At 42.6% G+C, this 19,120-nt stretch overlaps 1 long non-coding RNA gene across 2 annotated transcripts in view; it reads right to left on the reverse strand.

The window, feature by feature from the left end:
- Nucleotides 1-19,120, reverse strand: part of LOC142430620 (uncharacterized) — a 66,209-nt gene that overhangs the window by 28,618 nt on the left and 18,471 nt on the right. The window contains exons 3-4 of one of the 2 annotated variants that reach the window (XR_012780642.1): nt 14,965-15,031; nt 1,160-1,257 (exon numbers count right to left, since the gene is read on the reverse strand). This is a non-coding gene — a long non-coding RNA (uncharacterized LOC142430620). The remainder of the gene's footprint in view (nt 1-1,159; nt 1,258-14,964; nt 15,032-19,120) is intronic. The other variant, XR_012780641.1, reaches the window with a different exon arrangement.

The raw sequence follows: 19,120 nt of genomic DNA on the forward strand, positions 1-19,120 counted from the left end.
TTAAAAATGCAACCTACTCACGCCCCATAGCTTACCAAGTGAATGCCTTTTGACTATATCCAAATATCAAATCCATTTTCTGAAATGAAGATTTATTATCTCTGTGGCTATATTTTAAAAAGATTCAGCACTTTTAGATTGAGAAAGAGAAAGGTGACTGCTTTTATTGTTATTTTGTCTTCAATAAATAGATTTGAAACAACCAGCTATCCCCAACTGGAGTAAAAAGCAAGCCAGATCCTGATTGCTTTTCTTAGTACAATAAATTTTAGATGGATCAAAGATTGAAATTAAAGATTTACAAAGAAACATACACACAACACACACACACGAAAAAAATCATTCAAAGCAGATGAGTGACTACTTTTATAATTTTGAGATAGGGAAGAATATTTTTCCTATGCACTGACCTAGCATAGAAAAACTGTACGATTAATTTGAATACCTATATATGTAAAACTTTCTAGACCAAAAAAAAGCAGAAACAAAGTTCCAAAATAAATGACAATCAAAGAATCATTCTGTATTACATATGTTAGTCAATGTACCTGTAATATGTTACATGGTGATAAATGAAAAATAAAAGAAGAAAGGAAAGGAGACAGAGAATGAAGGGAAAATGTTGCATTTTAAGTAAAGGGGTGAGGAAAGGCTCCGTGAATAACAGATGGTATAAATGAGTTACATATCAGAGAATAAAATATATTATGATATAACTATACAATTAAATAGAATTCAATCACTTGTCCTATATTTATTGACATAAAGATATCCACAAATTAAAAATATTTTTCAAAAAATATAAAGGAGATGACAACGTGATTTAAAGAAAAAATGTAACTGCCCAAAACATATCTGAAAAGATGGTCAACATTTAATATTCAAAGAAGTAGATTTTAAGTCCTATTCATTGGGTCAGTTCTACTCTGTCCTATGAGTTGGAATTGACAGCAATTGGTTTGTATATTTTTGTTTTGGATTGGTTTAGGTTTATATATATATATATATATATATATATATATATATATATCAGTTACTATTCTATGAATTATACTTAATTAGTTGAGACACTCTTCATAACCACCCCCATGAAATAGTTACTACTATTATTGTTATTTTACCAAAGAGGGAACGGAGAGACAAAGAGTCAATGTCTTACCCAAGTTCACCTAGTCAATGGTGAGTCAGAACTCAGGTCCCACGAGTCACACTCTTAACCACAATATCACAGGGACAAGGCCATGCTTCACCTGTCAGCTGCAGAGAAACAGAAAGCACAATGAGTGTTACTGAGGAGGGGGGGAAACAGGTAATCTCATGTACTGCTGGTAGAAGGTGACTTGTTTTTTAGTTGACATTCTTATAAATAGTATGGTTTTATGAAAAGAACATTTTAAATGCGCCTCGCCATAACCCAGCCATTCCATTTCCTGAAATTAATCCTATGTAGAGAAGTAGATAAGTGTTTCAAAGACATAGATACCAAGATGCTGATGGTAGTAAAAACGCAAATAAAAACTCAATAGTTATATCCAAAGTCCAATAGAAAATTATTTCTTCATGAAGCTTATATTCAAATGGAGGGATTAGGTAATAAACAAGATTTTTAATTATGTAGTAAATCAAGGGTTGATGGATGGTAGAGAGAAAAATAAGGGAGGAAAGAAATAGAGGACGAGGAGGACCGCTTTGATCTTAAAGTAAGGGGTAGGGTGGAAAATTGATTTAATAAGTTTCATTGGAGAATAAAATTAATTCTGGTACATCCACCCATTGAAATTTTGTCAAGTAATTAATGACATGAAAAGATGCCTCCAAACACAATCAAGTGGGCCGGGGAGAGGGCTGGTTCTAAAGAGCATTCAAAAGAGTCCTGAGGCATGATTTAGATATGCGTACATATACACGCTTATAGTCTAACTGGGAGCGAGGAACAACACACAGAGAGATGGATCCAGGCTGAGTGTCAGACAAGTGGTACATGAGACAACTGTTTGTTCTTCCACCCACTCCTCTGCCTCCCCACACCTACATTTTGTTCCAGAAAGGATTTAAGGACAGCAAATGTGAACAATCAGAGCACGCCCACCAATTCTTCAAGCCTACATAATGGTGCTCGGAGTCGGAACCTACTCAATGGCAGTGGGTTTGGTTTGGGGCATTAAACCAAAATGGCCTATAGGGGCGGTCAGAGGCCCGGCTGGCTTCTCTCTTTTTCTTTCCTGGGAAGCACAGGCACTTCTCCGGCACACAGTGCCTGAGTCTTCTTATAGGCAGAAGCTTTCTGCCCTACTTTGTCTCCTCCTTCATGTCTGACCCATGAGCTATCTTTGCTAAGAATTCATGGCCACTTCCACCCCACTAGTATGCGCGCACACACACACCTACATCCCCTTTGCCGGTTAGGCTAGAGTTGGAGATTCAGGGGCTCCCCTATTAACATTATCAAGACTAGGTCCCTACCAAGAGAACTGCCCAGGGAACCAGACAGGCTAGTGTGACTGGCACACTTGCAGTTTGGGGTGAGGTTTTAAGTGAATCGGTGGGCGGGGCGCAGATACAATGCTCTCAGATTACTTCTTTTCTGAGCATCGAGCACAAATGATCACTCAGCACCCTTCCAAATGTGTAATCCAAGGGCTGACCCTATTTCGTTAGCCTGAGGGAAGAAGAACTGTGGGAAATAGAAAGATTTCTCCCAAGTCATCTTCCCCAAACATATGTTAGACTTAGGACACTGCTTGCAGCTAGTGGTAAATGATTGTCAAGTTACCTTCCTGAAGGCAGTCAGTTGCCAGACTACTCTCTGGTCCTACCACAGGTAGGCCCACGCCTTGCTGTTAAGGACAAATGAGCTACTTCTCCCTAAAGGCTTGTGGCCATCAGTTTGGTCCCTGTAAGGTCGGCTTACACCCTACTGATAATTGTTTCTATAGTGAGCCAGAGAACAGGTCAAACCTGCTCAGTGACATCCAAAGTTAGGCCGCCATCATGAATCTAGGATCCGCCCATCTTGTCACATGTGTACCCCCATCACCTCCCCTTCCTATTACATGGATACCCCCAGATCACCCCCTCCCATTACTGTATTATTTATAGCACAACCCTCTCCTGTGACGTATGTCCTCACCTGTAATTAGGGGGCTTGCACAAGCCTTGGTTAGCAATAAAGATCTTTCTCTCTCCACATGGACTACCAAGCGGGGCTGAGGTAAGCATGCTACCATGAAAAGTGTCTGACTCTATTATTTCAATCTCTCATGCTCTCTCTGACTTTACTATAATCTTTACTTATTATCGCTGTACAATTGCACCTACCGGACCCGTGATGATGTGTTAGGGGCTGATCACCCCTGACTCAGAATCACATGAATGGAGGTAATGGCCTGTGGAAAAGATTTGATGGTTTCAAAGTATTTTTCACATATTCTCTGTCACTTCTTAGATCCCAACTATCTCGAGACATCACCATCATTGAGTCCATGCTGACTCATAGCGACCCCCTGTGGTTTCCAAGACATATGTGAGTAAACAGCCCAGTCTTTCTCCCAAGGAGCTGCTGGTGGTTTTGAACTGCCGACCATGTGGATCACAGACAAACCTTTAACCACTGCACTGCCAGGGCTCCAGGGGTACCTACTATATGCCTGTTTAAACCCAAACCAAACCTACTACCATCAAGTTGATGACAACTCACAGCAGTCTCCGTTATATGCTTTCATATACTAGCACCAAATATGGCAAAAACCCCGTGCAGTGAACAGTTCTATTCTGTGCTACCCAGTTGGGGACGTCTACGGTCCATGGGGAGGAGCCCTGCGGGCACAGAGGTTACTGGTTGGGTTGCAACAGAAAGATCTGCAGGTTGAAACCACCAGCTACTCCGAGGAGAAAGACGAGACTTTCTATTCCCGTAAACAATCGCAGTTTTACTCCAAGAGCGTATATGGGTCACTATGCGCAGGCACTGACTTGATGGCAGAGAGCTAGAGAGGGCACATAGGGGGTACAGTTACGATTCTTCCTAGACATAATCAAATACTTCAAGAGACTGGGTGCTGGGACCTCATGTGGAAGAGAGGGCAACTTGGGGATTTGGCATAACATAACTTTTAAAAATAAAGCTCCAAATCTTAGTTCAATGAGCAGTACCTGAGTCTCAAAAGTTTGGGAGCACACATCTAGGAGACAACTATTGGTTTCTACAAATCCGGGGCAAATAAAAAGCAAGCAATGACTCAGAGCAAATATTAGTCTATACAAAAAATAAAGAAAATATTCGTCTACTTGAACCACAGCCTCACCTACTTTGAAGCCAGAAGAACTAGATGGTGCCCAGCCCCTTCCAACAATGGACACAGTAAATAACCCTAGGTAGGAGAGAATATAAAAACAAAACTCAAGTTCTTTTTTAAAAAGAAAAAAGTCAAACTCACTGGACCAGTAGAGACTACAGGAGCCACTGAGACTATTCCTTGAGAGGCTTTTGACACCTGGACCTCAAACTCATTTATCAGCACAGAAGTCAGGGTAACTCATAAAAGAAACAATATTGCTGATAATGCTGGTAAGTACTGGGCTCCCCTAAACAATCATCTGTAAGAGAACTAACAGTCAAGTCTTTACCCTAACCCAAAGAGGAGAAGGTAAAAGGGGAACCGGAAAGCTAGATTAATAAAAGTATAACTATCAGAATGGAAATGGAAATGAGAATAACTGATGTTACTGAATTATACACACACACATTTGTTTGTTTGTTTGTTATCATTTTATTTTCTTTTAAAGCACAAATGCCCACACAGCTTCGACTTACAAGGCAGTTCTGGATAGTCTGAAGGTGTTAGTGAGGTGGTGTGCCAGGCACATCCATCGTGCTGCTCCACACAGCAGAGGACCACTCACGCTGAGCTTGTCTAGAGAGCAGAGCGTACCAGGGGGCACGTCCACTCACAGGAAGAGATGAAAGTATCCCGGCATGGTCTATTGCAGATGACCTTTACTTGCTATCGCGAAGTGTGAATTTGTAGGGGGAAAAATAATACACTCTAGCACACACTTATTTACATGAAAACCTAATTCACTGTGTAAATTTTCTCCAAAATCACAAAATATGCTTTTTTTTTTAAAGACAGCAACAGCAGCCTAAGGCTTACACAGGTCCAACTGCCAAGCTGACAGTTTAAATAAAGTCCAGGGTTGATATCAGGAGAACAGAAATCTAAGATTCTCCTTAGGGTCGCGGCACAGAAGTCTCTCTATGTACTATTAGGTCAGAGCCATCAGTCTGTTCAGTTCTTAAAAATCAACTCAAATTCCCAGTAATGTCACTCCAGAGGGTGATGCTCCTGGGCAGTGGCCCCGTTCTGCCTCTTGCTCTTTCCTGGCTTTTCAGTAGGGAAATCCCTCCCCGCCCATCCCAACTCTCCCCCACACTCAGTCTGCACATGAAAGAAATTCCCTGCAGGTGAAGGATACCAGATGGAGTCAGATGAAAACAAAAAAGAAATACCTCTCCCTGGACATCCCCTTACAGAAGGGTCTCGGGGAAGAGATGTAGCAATGATGAAACATACAACTTTCCTCTAGTTCCTAAATGCTTCCTCCTCCCCCACTATCATGATCCCAATTTTACCTTGCAAGTCTGGCTAGACCAGAGGATGTACACTGGTACAGATAGGAACTGGAAACACAGAGAATCCAGGGCAGATGATCCCTTCAGGACCAGTGGTGTGAGTGGCAATACTGGGAGGGTAGAGGGAGGGTGGGTTGGAGGGGGGAAACCGATTACAAGGATCCACATGTGACCTCCTCCCTGGGGGACAGACAACAAAAAAGTGGGTGAAGGGAGATGTCGGACAGGGCAAGATATGAAAAAATAATAATTTATAAATTACCAAGGGTTCATGAGGGAGATGGGAGCGGGCAGGGAGGGGAAAAAATGAGGACCTGATGTCAGGGGCTTAGGTGGAGAGCAAACGTTTTGAGAATGATGAGGGCAATGAATGTACAAATGTGCTTGACACAATTGATGTATGTATGGGTTGTGATAAGGGTTGCATGAGCCCCCAATAAAATGATTTTTTTTAAAAAAGAACTACCTCTCCCACATGGGAGGCACTGTCTGTTTCCCCTACTTATATCCACCAGTTCTCACAAAATAGGAATTCACTGAGCAACTTCTAGTATGCTCATTGCTACGGGAAATCACCATAAAGCATGTCTCCTGTTTTCAAGACATTTCATCTTCTTGGGAAATGTGTTACACAAAGGGCACGCTATGACTCCGAGTGCATGAAGTAGGAAGAACAAATGGAGGGGGGTCCTGACATCCTCAGGGGCATTTCATTTCAAACACAGACAAATCCCCCACACACATCCACCACCACCCCTTTTTTTGTTTCCTTCTTAGGAGAGTTGTATTTAATTTAAGAAAACCTCAGTACAAAAATCCAAGACATAAAATTAAGGGATCATTCACTAGATTAAAAAACTATTTTCTATAAAGTTTAAGGAAAGAAACTTTATAAACACGGCCACTCCCTATCCCTCACTGCCACCAGGCCCTTCCTGTGTGTACCCCCCACACACATTTACATCATGTTTACAGGATGAAGCAAGGTACTATAATACATTAATTAAAAGAAAAAATTAGTAAGAAGAAAATATTCAACAAAACAAAACAAAAAAGAAAATATTCAAAACAAAAGGATATTACATTTTTTTCAAGAGATATTCTGAGTATATAACAAATAAGCATGATTTCTTCCTTTCTGACCCACCATACAATACTAACAATACCACAAGCACAATTCTGTATCATGCTTTTCCCCCTTAATGACAGATCTTGGAGACTATTCTATCTCAGTACGGCTATGTGTTAAGTCTATGTGTCTAACATTCTTTTTTAAGAGCCAAATATAATAAAACTGCCATAGAGTCGTTCTGACTCATTAACAACCCTCTAAGACTAGAATTACCCCTATGGGTTTCTGAGATTATGTCCCTTTACAGGAGCAGAATACCTATTTTTCCCGTGGAGCAGCTAGCGGTTTCTGTCGCTAAACTTGCAGTTATCAGTCCACTATGCCACCAGGGCTGCGACATAATATAGTATCCATCACAGTTTACCCAACTAATCTCTTGTCACTAAACAGTAAGATATGTTTCAAGCAAATTGTGTAGAAAGTTCTGTATTCCTATTTCTCACACTTTCTTCCATCAAAAATGTTCAGATTTTCACTACTTATAGGTTCTCCAATACTTTAGACATGTCATCAGGAGGGGCCAGTCCCTGGAGAAGGACACCCTGCTAAGTAAAATGGAGGGTCAGCAAACAAAGGGAGTCCCTCTTTGGGGCCTGGCAGGGTGGCTGCAATGATGGACTCAAACATGAGGTTGTGAAAAAGGTCAGGACCAAGGAGAGTTTCGTTCTGTGGTACATGGGGTTGCTATGAGTCAGACCAAGGGGGTGGCACCTGACAACACCACATAGTCTCCAAGCAACTATCAGTTGAGGGTTGATATTTGTTTGGGTTTGTATTGAACGGTTTCCATTGGTTCATTTCTATGAGGCTGTACATTGGCTCCATCAGGGTCATAGCAGTCACCAAGGGTCTGAACAGGGGATAGATGAACCATATCGCATCTTCACAACCCTAGGGTCACCCTTGACTCTGATTTAGCATCAGTCTTCCTGTTACTGTATTCAACTCTGAAGATTTTAAAATATAGATAATAAACAAACAAACAAATCTTTCATTGCCCGAGTTGGTCAGCTGGTTGGCTGGCTGGTTTTTAAGACACTTCTTTCATCTTAACCTGTGCAATTTCTTTGAGAGGAGGAGCACTGAGGTAGAATGAGTGAGGGATCTACAGGTGCACGTAGTCTGAATCTCAGTTCTATGATCTACAAGTAAATCCATCTCTCCGCTCCACTGAGTGCTCATCTGTAAAACAGACAATGCCATCCAGTGCTTACAGAGCTGCGCCCATTCAAGAGGGACAAAGTGCTTTCTTCATTGAACCAGCACTGCCAGAGAAGTCAAAGAAAACGCTTGGAGGAGCAATGAAGCTCAAGAAGGTACCTGGCAAACTGGCAGGAGAACGCACGGGTGTTGCAACAGCACATACCCACGTACAGGGTGAGAGCCCTGCAGAGCCACATGTAGCAACCCAGACGCTGAGATGAAAATCCACTTAGGCAACAAGTACTTACTGAGTGCCTGAGGACACGACACGAACAAGATGATCCCTGCTCTCATGGAACTTATGAAAATCTACTAGGAAAGACAAGCAAAGATAAACAGCAGTAAATGGGCTAGTGGAAGTGGGCTAATGGGCTGAGACAGAAACTGGGAGACATTCTCAGTGTAAGATAAAATGGTGTGTGACTGACACTTGATGGGAAGGGACAGTTAGAAAGGTAACGAGCAGGAAACAGGGAGTTCCAGAGGCTACAGTATTGCAAAGGACTTGAGGTGAGAGAGAGGAGAAGAGGTCAAGGAACTGCCAGCAAGGGGGGTGGTGGTGCCAGTAGTGGGGGAAGGAGCACAGGGTCTGGCAGAGAAGATCTGCAGGGCCCAAGCCCTAGGTTGGGTCAGATTGTGCAAGACACTTTAACTGTAGAAGTAACAGGGATGCAGAGAGGATTTTGAGAGAGAAAAAACAGGCTGCTGCTACGAGGACGAGTAGGAGCAGTGTGGAAGCTCTAGAATGTGGAGACCAGATGAGGCAGGCCTCTGCTGGGGTGGGTCCACGTATGCAGGGAAGGGGGGACCTTGGGTTAGTCCGGGTAGAGAAACAAATCTAGGGACAATCATTTGTGTAAGAACTTTTCAGCAAACAATATTTGTATATTGAGAAAATATCCCAGTCCCTAAGTCTGATATTAGCCCATAAGTCTAATACCAGTCTATAAATTCCTCTTCAGACTCACTCAACACATGCAATGATGCCAAACACAGAAAGATCACAAGCCAGTGGATAGAAAGTCTTGTGGATCCAGTGGCGGTAGAAGCATCTCAGTGCTGGCGTGGGTCTCCATGTGGCCCCTCCAGCTCCAAGGCTCTGGCTCCATCAGCTTAGCTCCTTGTGACTTGTCAACAGAATGTAAAGCAGAGAGAGTGTGTCCTTGTGGCTTGTCAACAGAATGTAAAGCAGAGAGAGTGTGTGTGTCCTACCTCCAGGGAGGAAGACAGGAGTTCCCAGAATCCTCTGGAGAAGGTCATGCTTACACAGAGACCTCATTGGCTATGGCCTGATAGGCTAGACTCCACCCCTTTGCAAATTGACAGATTAGGTAAATGCCACAGATCTAAAGACCAATTTTAAGTATAATGGGCAGACCTCAAGGTTGACATTCTAGCCCACAGGGCATGTGCTTTCCAAGGTCAAATCCAGTGCCCTGTTAAGCTCTCCAGATGTACAAACCTGCCATGAGGGAGTCATTAAGGACCTCCACCTCATCTGGGATCTGCTGCTCCTGTGGCAACGAGAAGATGGAGTCTGGGTCCATGGAAATGATGTCCAGCACCCCCATTGGATAACCACGACAGGTTAAGGTTTCTAAGATGTTTGAAATAAATCCAAGTAAAAGATTCAGATTGCCCTTTCTCTCCTTTAAGAGTAGGGAGCCAACAGAGTTTCCCCCTCTATAGTCTGCAGATGATGACTGGTGTCAGAATCACCTAGGAGGCTAATCAAAAGGCAGGTTCCTGGTTACCACCCCATACCTATGGAAGCAGACTCTCTTCTTTCTTGACATTGTTAGGTGTCTTTGAGTCAATTCCGACTCTGAGTGACAAAAGTACACTGCCAGGACCGGTGCCATCCTCACACTGTTCTTACGTATTTGAGCCCATTGCAGCCACCATGTCAATCCATCTTGTCAAGGGCCTTCACCTTTTTTGATGCTCCTCCACTTACCAAGTATGATGTCCTTCTCCCAGGACTGATTTCTCCTGATAGCACTGTCCAAAGTATGGAAGACAAAGTCTGACCATTCTCGCCTCTCAGGACTATTCTGAGTGCATTCGTCCAAGACAGACCTGCTTGTTCTTCTGGAAGTCCATGGTGCTTTCAGTATTCTTCACCAGCACCATCGTTCAAATTAATCCATTTTCCTTTGGTCTTCCTTATTAATTTCTAACTTTCACATGCACATGAAGTAAATGAAAACAACCATGACATGGGTCAGGTGTACCTTATTCCTCAAGGTAACACTTTCGCTTTTCAACACCTGTAAGAGTTCTTGTGCAGCAGATTTACCTAACGCAATGCACCACTGTTTGCTCTCTCGACTGCTGCTTCCACGAACAACAGAATGCAAGGTGGATGCAAGCAAGATGAAATCCTTGACAACTTCAATCTTTTCTCCATTTATCATGCTATTATTTATTGGTCCAGTTGTGATGATTCTTATTTTCTTTACATTGAATTGTAATACACAGTACGTTAGTCCGGGTTGACTATAGAAACAAATTCTTTGATACTCATGTAGGTATAAGAGAACTTTTTATCAAAGAGTAATTGAATATTCAGAAAACGTTTCAGCCCAGTCCTGATCAAATCCCTAAAACCGGTATTAGCTCACAAGTCCAATACCAGTCTATAAATTCCTCTTCAGACTCACACAACACATGCAATGATGCCAAATGCAGGAAGATAACAGGTCAGTGGATAAAAGGTCTTGTGGATCCGGTGATGGTGGAAGCATCTCAGCACTAGCGTGGGTCTCCATGTGGTTCCTCCAGCTCCAAGGCTCTGGCTCCATCAGCTTAGGTCCTTGTGGCTTGTCAGAAGGAATGTCTTGCAGGGAGAATCTGTGTCCCACCTCCAGGGAGGAAGACAGGAGTTCCCAGAATCCTCCAGAGAAGGCTATGACCACACCAAGGCCTCATTGGCTACAACCTGATTGACAGGCTAGACTCCACCCCTTCCCTCAAGTTGACAGATTATTTAATTACCCCCCACAGTATCTCAGAAACCAGGAATCTGCATTTTCAACAAAGATCTAGTCTCCCCCTTTGAGCCCCCACCTCACTGCCCCATACACAACCCCTGGTAATTCCAACGCATTAAAGCTTCAAGTCCACAACTCTGGGAACAAGGCTGATACTGAAGAAGGCCCTCACCTACTGCTGGCTGGCCAATGTTGAAATAAGGGGGCTATGGAGAGCCAAGAGTTAAACTGCGTGGAGTGAGCATTCCAAAAAGAGACTCAATGAAGTTTGCGTGTGAAGGCCCCAAAGCAGAAAATAGAAGGCAGGACATCAGAACATGGGGCTTGGGAAACAGAGAGGGCAAGCCAAGACAAGGCGCACCCTTGGGGAAAACACTGAGAAAAGCTACAAATGCCAGTTCACTCAGGCTGGTTTTCCCAGTGGAACCCTAGGAGGGGGTCATGCCTTACCTTAGAAGACCAAAGAGCTGCACAATCGTCCCATACAACCTACAAAAAAGAACACACTCTTCCTTCCACAATCAATAAGGACTGTCCTATCCTCATGATTTCCTCTTAGTGCCTACCATACAGTTACTGATCAGCCTGTAAAAGGCTCCAACACAGAGAGAAAACCCTAGTGAATACTCACTGCCAGACTCAAAGGGACCCTGGAGGACAGAGCAGAGCTGGCCCTGTGGTTTCGGAGACTGTGACTCTTTATGGAAGTAGAACGCCTCATCCTTCCCGCAGGGAGCAGCTGGTACTTAAGAACTGTTGACCATGTGGTCAGCAACCCAACATGTATCCACTAAGTCACCACAGGATTTCCAATACCTCTAACAGTCCCTGACTAACACTACTCACCAAAACACCGTCTAACTCAACAGAGCCTAATCCGGCTATATATGAGGACAAGCCGAGAGTATTGCTAAAAGGGGTTCCAGTTCATAGATGGACAAATTTATTACACATAAAACATCTTTAATATGTCTCTGCAGCCAGTGAATGGCTAAAAACAAGTTCTCTCTGTCTCCTTAAGGTGTACACAAGGCACCTTGGTCTAACTCACGACTATTGAGTCAGTGCAAACTCATAGCAACCCAATAGAACAAGGAAGAACTGCACCATGAGCTCGTAACTATTAAAAGAAGTAGAAAGCCCGTCTTTCTCCCCTTCACAACGCACCTGCTTGAAGATGAGAATTTTGTTGGGAAACTTAACCCCAATTCACCACCCTACAATCCTGATCTTGCCCCATGCAGACTCCTTTTTTGCTCCCCAAACTTAAAGAAGATTATTTATGTCCCTTTCAGATCAAAGCCCAACATGTAACCACAGCAACCAGGGCTCCTAGTATGTCTAGTAAAAAAATCCAATCGGGAAGAAGGGGAAAATGAGCAGCAGATACTAAGGGCTCAAGCAGAAGGCAAATGTTTGAGAATGATGATGGCAACAAATGTACATATGTTCTTGACACAATGGATGGATGTATGGATTGTGATAAGAATTGTACAGCCCCCAATAAAATGATTTTAAAAATAAATTAAATTTTTTTTAAATCCAATCAAAATAGTGCTTCCAAGGACATCTGCTGCTTCAGTTTAACTCTAGGCAGAGAGAAGCTTTGGCAACTGTTTTTTGGGATTCCAAAGGAGTGATTTTGATATATTTTCTTGAAGGAAACAGGACAATAACGGGAATTAAATGAGAAAAAGTTTCAAGAAAACGACATTGGTAAGAAAAAGGCAACAAAGTTTGCACCGGAAAAAAAAAGTTTCCCCTTCACAACAATGCACCTGCTTGAAGGCAGCAAGGGCTGGAATTTCACTGGGAAACATATCCCATTCACTACCCTACAACCCTGCGGATGACTTCTTGTTATTAAAACATGATTTATGTCCTTCTAGGATGCCAAAAGTGCTGCTATGATTTGGTAGTAGTATTTTTGGTAACTAAGGACCATTCCAGATCAGAAAGCTTACGGTCCGGTGCCTAACACCCCTTCACGCTCACCATCCTTGCACATCTAGCCAGTCTCCTACTCCTCCTCAGCAGCCATAGTTCACTGTCACAGCAGCCCTCCCTGAGTCAGAGGTAAATACCACAGACTTAGGCGGGGCATAGGTCTGACTCCTGAGGCTACCTAGAGCAGCGCCCATGCCTGCTTTGGTGCCAGGCAGCAGTCTGAGAGTAAGTATCCCCACCCTAGTCTACAAGGTGATCACGGTAAGCTTCCAAAGAAGAAGTATTTTGTTTTAAAGACCAGCTAGTTGAACTTGGTAGAGGGAAGGTAGGCTACTGGCAGCAGAAACTAAGGTGAAGACTAAAGGCACAGTAAGATTTCTGGGGATTTGGCTTTAAAGTAAATAATACATAAAATACTAACAATGTACCTAGCCCAAGTCTTTATATGTCAACGACCTGATCCTCCCTATAATCCCAAAGCTGGCTGAATGAAAGAGGTGAAAATGCTAAAGGATGATGTAAGTAATCCCCAAGATTATTTATGATCTCCATGTAGAACCGCTTGCCCTGCCCCTGCTTACACACGTCCACTATCCTGATTCTCTAGGTTGCTGACCCGGTGATTCAGCTTCCTGTTTTCTGCCTGGTGTCACCTCAGGCCCCAGGCCTTTTGCATCCTTCCATGTGCAGGATTCCCCTCCACTGCCAGTAATTCTGCCAGGAGCCACCTGCAGTCAACCACCAGCCTACCTAGAACCGCAGGGTGCAAAGCCCTTTCTGAGCAAAGCCCCTGCTGATCACCCTAATTTCAGTACTATGACCTTGAGCAGGCGTCCTCAAACTGTGGCCCACCGAGGACATTTAACCGGCCCGCAGGGTGTTTTTGCCCCATTTGTTTTTTTACTTCAAAATAAGATATGTGCAGTGTGCATAGGAATTTGTTCATAGTTTTGGTTTTTTTAACTATAGTCTGGCCCTCAAACGGGTCTGAGGAACAGTGAACTAGCCCCCTTTTAAAAAGTTTGAGGCCCTCTGACCTAGAGAGAAAGCAGGTTAGATGGTTCATCCAGGCAAACACTGGAATCACCAAAGATAATGGAACAAGGAAGATGAATGACCACAAATGTCGAGACCTCACCCCAATATCCGAAAGTCTATCTTTCTAGACCTCAAGTGTTGCCCCTTCATCTGCCACCCTCACCTCCAGGAATCCTTCCAGCCCACAGTCTATCTATCTCTTGGACACTAGGAATAGAAATGAGCGAGACACAGGCCTCTGCCCCACATTGCTAAGTGAAGACAACATCTGTAACTATAAACATGTAACATGCACAGTAATTAAAGGCAATGCACACAAAGTTCTAGATCAAGGAGGCTAGTCAGAATATTAGAATTAGCAAAGGGCCCGTGGCAGTTAGCTCCATACCCTCTCTAAAAAGCTAATGATGCTACCGCTGCAGTGGAACAGACTTATACACACAGACCTTGGAGATACGAATAGATTTTGAGCTCACACTTAACCATAAGCCCTAATCTAAGAACAATTAGTTCTCATGATGTGACCCTGCTTAATACTTAGCCCCCAAGAATGGGTCACTGATTATATGGGTACTACAGCAAAGTGTGGTAAAGAAATTACAAGGTACCTGGCTATCAGAAATAATATCCTCTGGGTTCTTAAAACAACAGCCACCTAAGTAAGGTGTTAGCGAAGTCCACGTACAAGTACACCAGCCTGTGTGATCCCAAAATTGTACATAACGAAGTCCAAGATCAGAGGAGGGAATTGTCTTAGAGCTTAAATTCTGTGTACTCAGTTTGCTATGGATGATAGCGAACGCCCAAACACAGTTGCAGATTACACCTCCACTGAACTCCCTCAGCTCATCCTTTAGACGTGTGATTAACGATGCCCACTGAGTGGATCGGAAAGTAGATTAATGCAGACGTAATTAGGTTTAAAGTTAACATCTTATAATGTTCTTCCCTTTTGGCTCATTCTCATTTTGTTGTAGTTTATATTATTTAAGATTTTAGATTGAGGTTTTGGTGCTTACCTTGTTGTAGTTGTTGTAGGTTTTCCTGTCTATGATTTTCTTTCTATGAAATCCAGGATAGGTAAATCTACAGAGATAATAACTAGATTAAAAGTTTCTTAAGGTTATAGCAGGGAAGGGTGGGAGGAAATAAGGAAATAACAATAATGAGTAAAGAATGAAGGTTCTAAAACTGACTGTGGTGATTATACAACTTGTCAATTCTTTTAAATCATTGAATGTATAATACATGAATTATATGTCAATGAAACTTTGAAAAAAATTTAAGGAGGCGACTCAGGTGAAGTAACATCACAGCTGAAACTTGAAGGATAAATATACTCAGAACAGCCAAGTATTTGAAGAAAAGCATTCTAGGCAGAGGGAACGGCATAAGCAAAGTCCTGTGGCAAGCAAGCACATCCAGAGCTGGAATGAGGGCTGTGTTTTGAAAGAAGGTCACCAGGCCTTTTCTCAACGTGCCTCTGCGGGCACTCAAACCACTGAACTAAGTGCACCATTTGCACACTTAGAACTCCATACAGCAGCCAAAAAAGAATGAGATGTATCTTTACGTGCTAACATGGAATACTGTCAAGGCATATTATTGTACATTATTCCAAGTGCTTCACATGCATGTGAAAATTGGACCATGAGAAGCGAAGATGAAAGAACTGAGGCATTTGAGCTTATACATGAGTACATACGGTACTTCATTCTTGAAAAAAAATATATAGGTTCACATATTCTAATTCCCACAATTGTTACAGCGAAAACAGCAGAAAATTGGACAGCATCACCAGCAGCTCTCCTGTTGGCGAGGGCAAAGTGGCTTGAGTCAGAGGGAAGTGCAGGGGTGTTCAGTTAGGTTCTCTCTAGAGAACCCTGTCCAATACAGATGCTGCCAGGAAAACAAATAAATCTCTCGTGAAGAGGTGCAGACAGAATGCTAGAAGCGAGGACGGAGAGACTGCTTCCCACATACTTCAGACATGTTGTCAGGAGAGACCAGTCCCTGGAGGACATCATGCTTCATAAAGCAGAAGGGAAGCAGAAAAGAGGAAGGCCCTTGGCGAGACGGACGGACACTGTGGCCATAACAAAGCCTCCAACATGACAACAATTGTAAGGGCGGCGGGCGGGACCCAGGAGAGCTTTGTTCTGCTGTACATGGGGTCACTGTGAGTTGGAACCAACCTGACAGCACCGAACAACAAAATGGTTACATCGATGGAAAAATGGTAGACCGGTAAATAGAATAGGGTACCATTTTTGTAAATTAAAAAAAACAAAACACAAAAGAGCACTTTCATTTAGGGGAGTTCATATATGTGTATACATGTGAACACATAGAAAATAGTCTGAGAGATACATTCCAAATCGCCAAAAGCCTACCTCTGGGTAACACAGAAATAACTGAAATGAAGTTGTGGGTTGTAAGGGGCATCAGGAGCCATCAAAATGTTTCCATAATGTTTTAAATAAGTTTTAAAAGGATATTACTACTATATTTCTTAAAAACTTAAAATTAACTTTTTGAAAAAAAGAGGGAGCCTACAGGGAAATTCTTTGCTTCAGGTACGATCACTTCCCCTGTCCCTTCCACCCCAACTACAGTGGTGGCACCAGCGCTGTGGAGCAGGGTGAGCTGCACCACACACCTGCGAGGGGCAGGGGGGAGGCACTAAAAGGACACTAAGTGTTATGAAGTGCTTCTGCAGAAATTTATTTTTACAGTTAGTTGTGACAAAAATACTTTTTGCAATCCCAACTTACATGTATCAACATATCTACAAGGCTAAAACTCTGATAACTTACTTTTTTAACTTTTTAAAATTCTATAATTAACTTTTAATTTAGTTTATTTTTATTTTAATAAATCATTTTATTGGGGGTTCTTACAGCTCTTATAACAACCCATACACCAAATATATTCTTTAATCTTCTGATGCACCCAGAATACTCCTTGAAAGTGAGGATGAAAAAAGTGAGGCTGGCTAAGTCCACATGGAAGAAGCACATCATCATCAGCCACCAAAGGACTAAAAGCCATATAATCAAAAGTTGAAAGAGGGAACAGTATCAGAGCCTAAATTGTAAGAATCTGGAGTGCAGAAGGTGATGGATGGCAGTGGGAGCCCAAGATTCATTTGTGGAACAACACAGAAAATAAGCCTCCAAGGAACTCTTGTCTAGAATTGAGGGACGGGAGGAGAGCGGTCACTAAACAGAGTGCTTGGGAGAGAGGAGTCTGGAAGATCAAAGGCATGAATAGTTAAAACGTTGTCAGTAGATCCTCCCTATGATACAGGCTGGACCTGATCTAGTCTCCAAATTTTCTGTATTTTTGGTTTGTTTTGTTGTTTGGATTTGGCTTGTTCATAGAGTGTATCTCAGAGGTATCATGTCAATGGAGGCCACCCTCTTGAAGCTGTGTTATAAGCTCTTCCATTTTTTGGTCTATGAAACCTGGGGCTGATAAACTATAGGAACAGAAAATAGAATAAGGGGTTTGGGGGGAGGGGGGTACATTGGTGGGTGAGGGAGGTGTAAAAGAGAGACAAGGTCAAGGAGTCCATGTAGAAAAACACTGTTTTGAAACTGTGGGTTATCAAATCCCAACCAAGAATAAATAAAAAGAAGAAAGTGAAGATGGTAAGACTTGCTCACATATATTTTAGCCATGCTGTGAGGAGCGCCTAGACCCTGGAAAATGGGTACCACACTTAGAGACAGAGACCCTCAAGGAGATGGACTGAGGTCACGACGGTCACAGTGGGCTCAAACTCACAACTGTCCAGACGGCACAAGACCACGCAGTTCTTCCTTCTATTGTACCTAGGGTCTTCAAGATGAGGCACTGGCTTGATGGCGCCTACCAACAACGTCCTCAGGTCCGAGTTGTCATTATTACCAAGATACTTCAAACTGGGTGGCTACAGTGGAAGGGGGCCTAGCATCCCCTCATTCACACCCAGACCTACCTAGCCCTGTACCTCAGCCCTAACTGAACACCCCTGCACTTCCCTCTGACTCAAGCCACTTTGCCCTCGCCAACAGGAGAGCTGCTGGTGATGCTGTTCAATTTTCTGCTGTTTTCGCTGTAACAATCGTGGGAATTAGAATATGTGAACCTACATATTTTTTTCAAGAATGAAGTACCGTATGTACTCATGTATAAGCCAAGTTTTTCAGCACAAAAAGTGAGCTGAAAAACTGGGGTTCAGCTTATACACGGGTCAGTGGCATGAATGGATGTCATCTGGTCAAGCCCGACTAACAAGAGGAGGACATCTCATGAAGCCTGACATAGAGTTAATAGCAAAGTGGGTTCGAGATGCATGGGAAGACATTCCAGAAGACATGGTGCCTTCAGAAATGTAGTATGAGTAATGCTATGGATGGCAGTGAAGACTGCACTTTGTATGAAAATGACAGCAGTGAGGGTGATGACGGCGATCTCGGTGAGGACAGCGTCTGTGATGACCTCAAACCAGCTGAATCTCTGCATTGGGATATGGATGATGATGAGGAATCCAGTTTTGAAGGATTTTAACTCTTTACATTTTAGCTTGGTTGCTGATTGAGCTCAGGGAATAGTACTCTTACAGTATCATTGTTGATACCTTGTTTTTGTTGAACCTATTTTCCACTTACTGTGCTTGTCTACTAATGTTAAATGACTTGTCCTTTTGTTTTTTATTTAAAACAAATATTTAAATACATTACCCCACTGATGTCTCAATTTTTAGTAATTTTATTTTCATTTGTTTTCATTATTGAAACTCAACAATAGCTTCTACATTTTCCACCAGAGGTTTATACTCAAGTCAATCAGTTTTTCTGGTTTCCCAGGTAATAACTAGGTACCTCGGCTTATACTCGGGTCAGCTTATATTCGAGTATATATGGTAGTTATTAAAGGCTCCCTTCAGTTACTAATAATGTTACAATTCAGTGAATAAAGAACTTCACAAAACAATTTTGTACTAATAAAATCTAAGGATTATTACATTTAAGCAATTTACAATTCTGTTTGTATTACTCTGTGATTGGTACTGACAAGAAACATTACTAAGATTCTGTATGACCCAATATAGGAGGGACATGAAGAATAGCTTCATCAGTTACCGTACTGGCTAACACCAACCCTAGTGACACCAACTGCCCCACTGGC

This window comes from Tenrec ecaudatus, chromosome 17 (assembly GCF_050624435.1).
Source record: "Tenrec ecaudatus isolate mTenEca1 chromosome 17, mTenEca1.hap1, whole genome shotgun sequence".
Classification (NCBI taxonomy): Eukaryota; Metazoa; Chordata; class Mammalia; order Afrosoricida; family Tenrecidae; genus Tenrec; species Tenrec ecaudatus.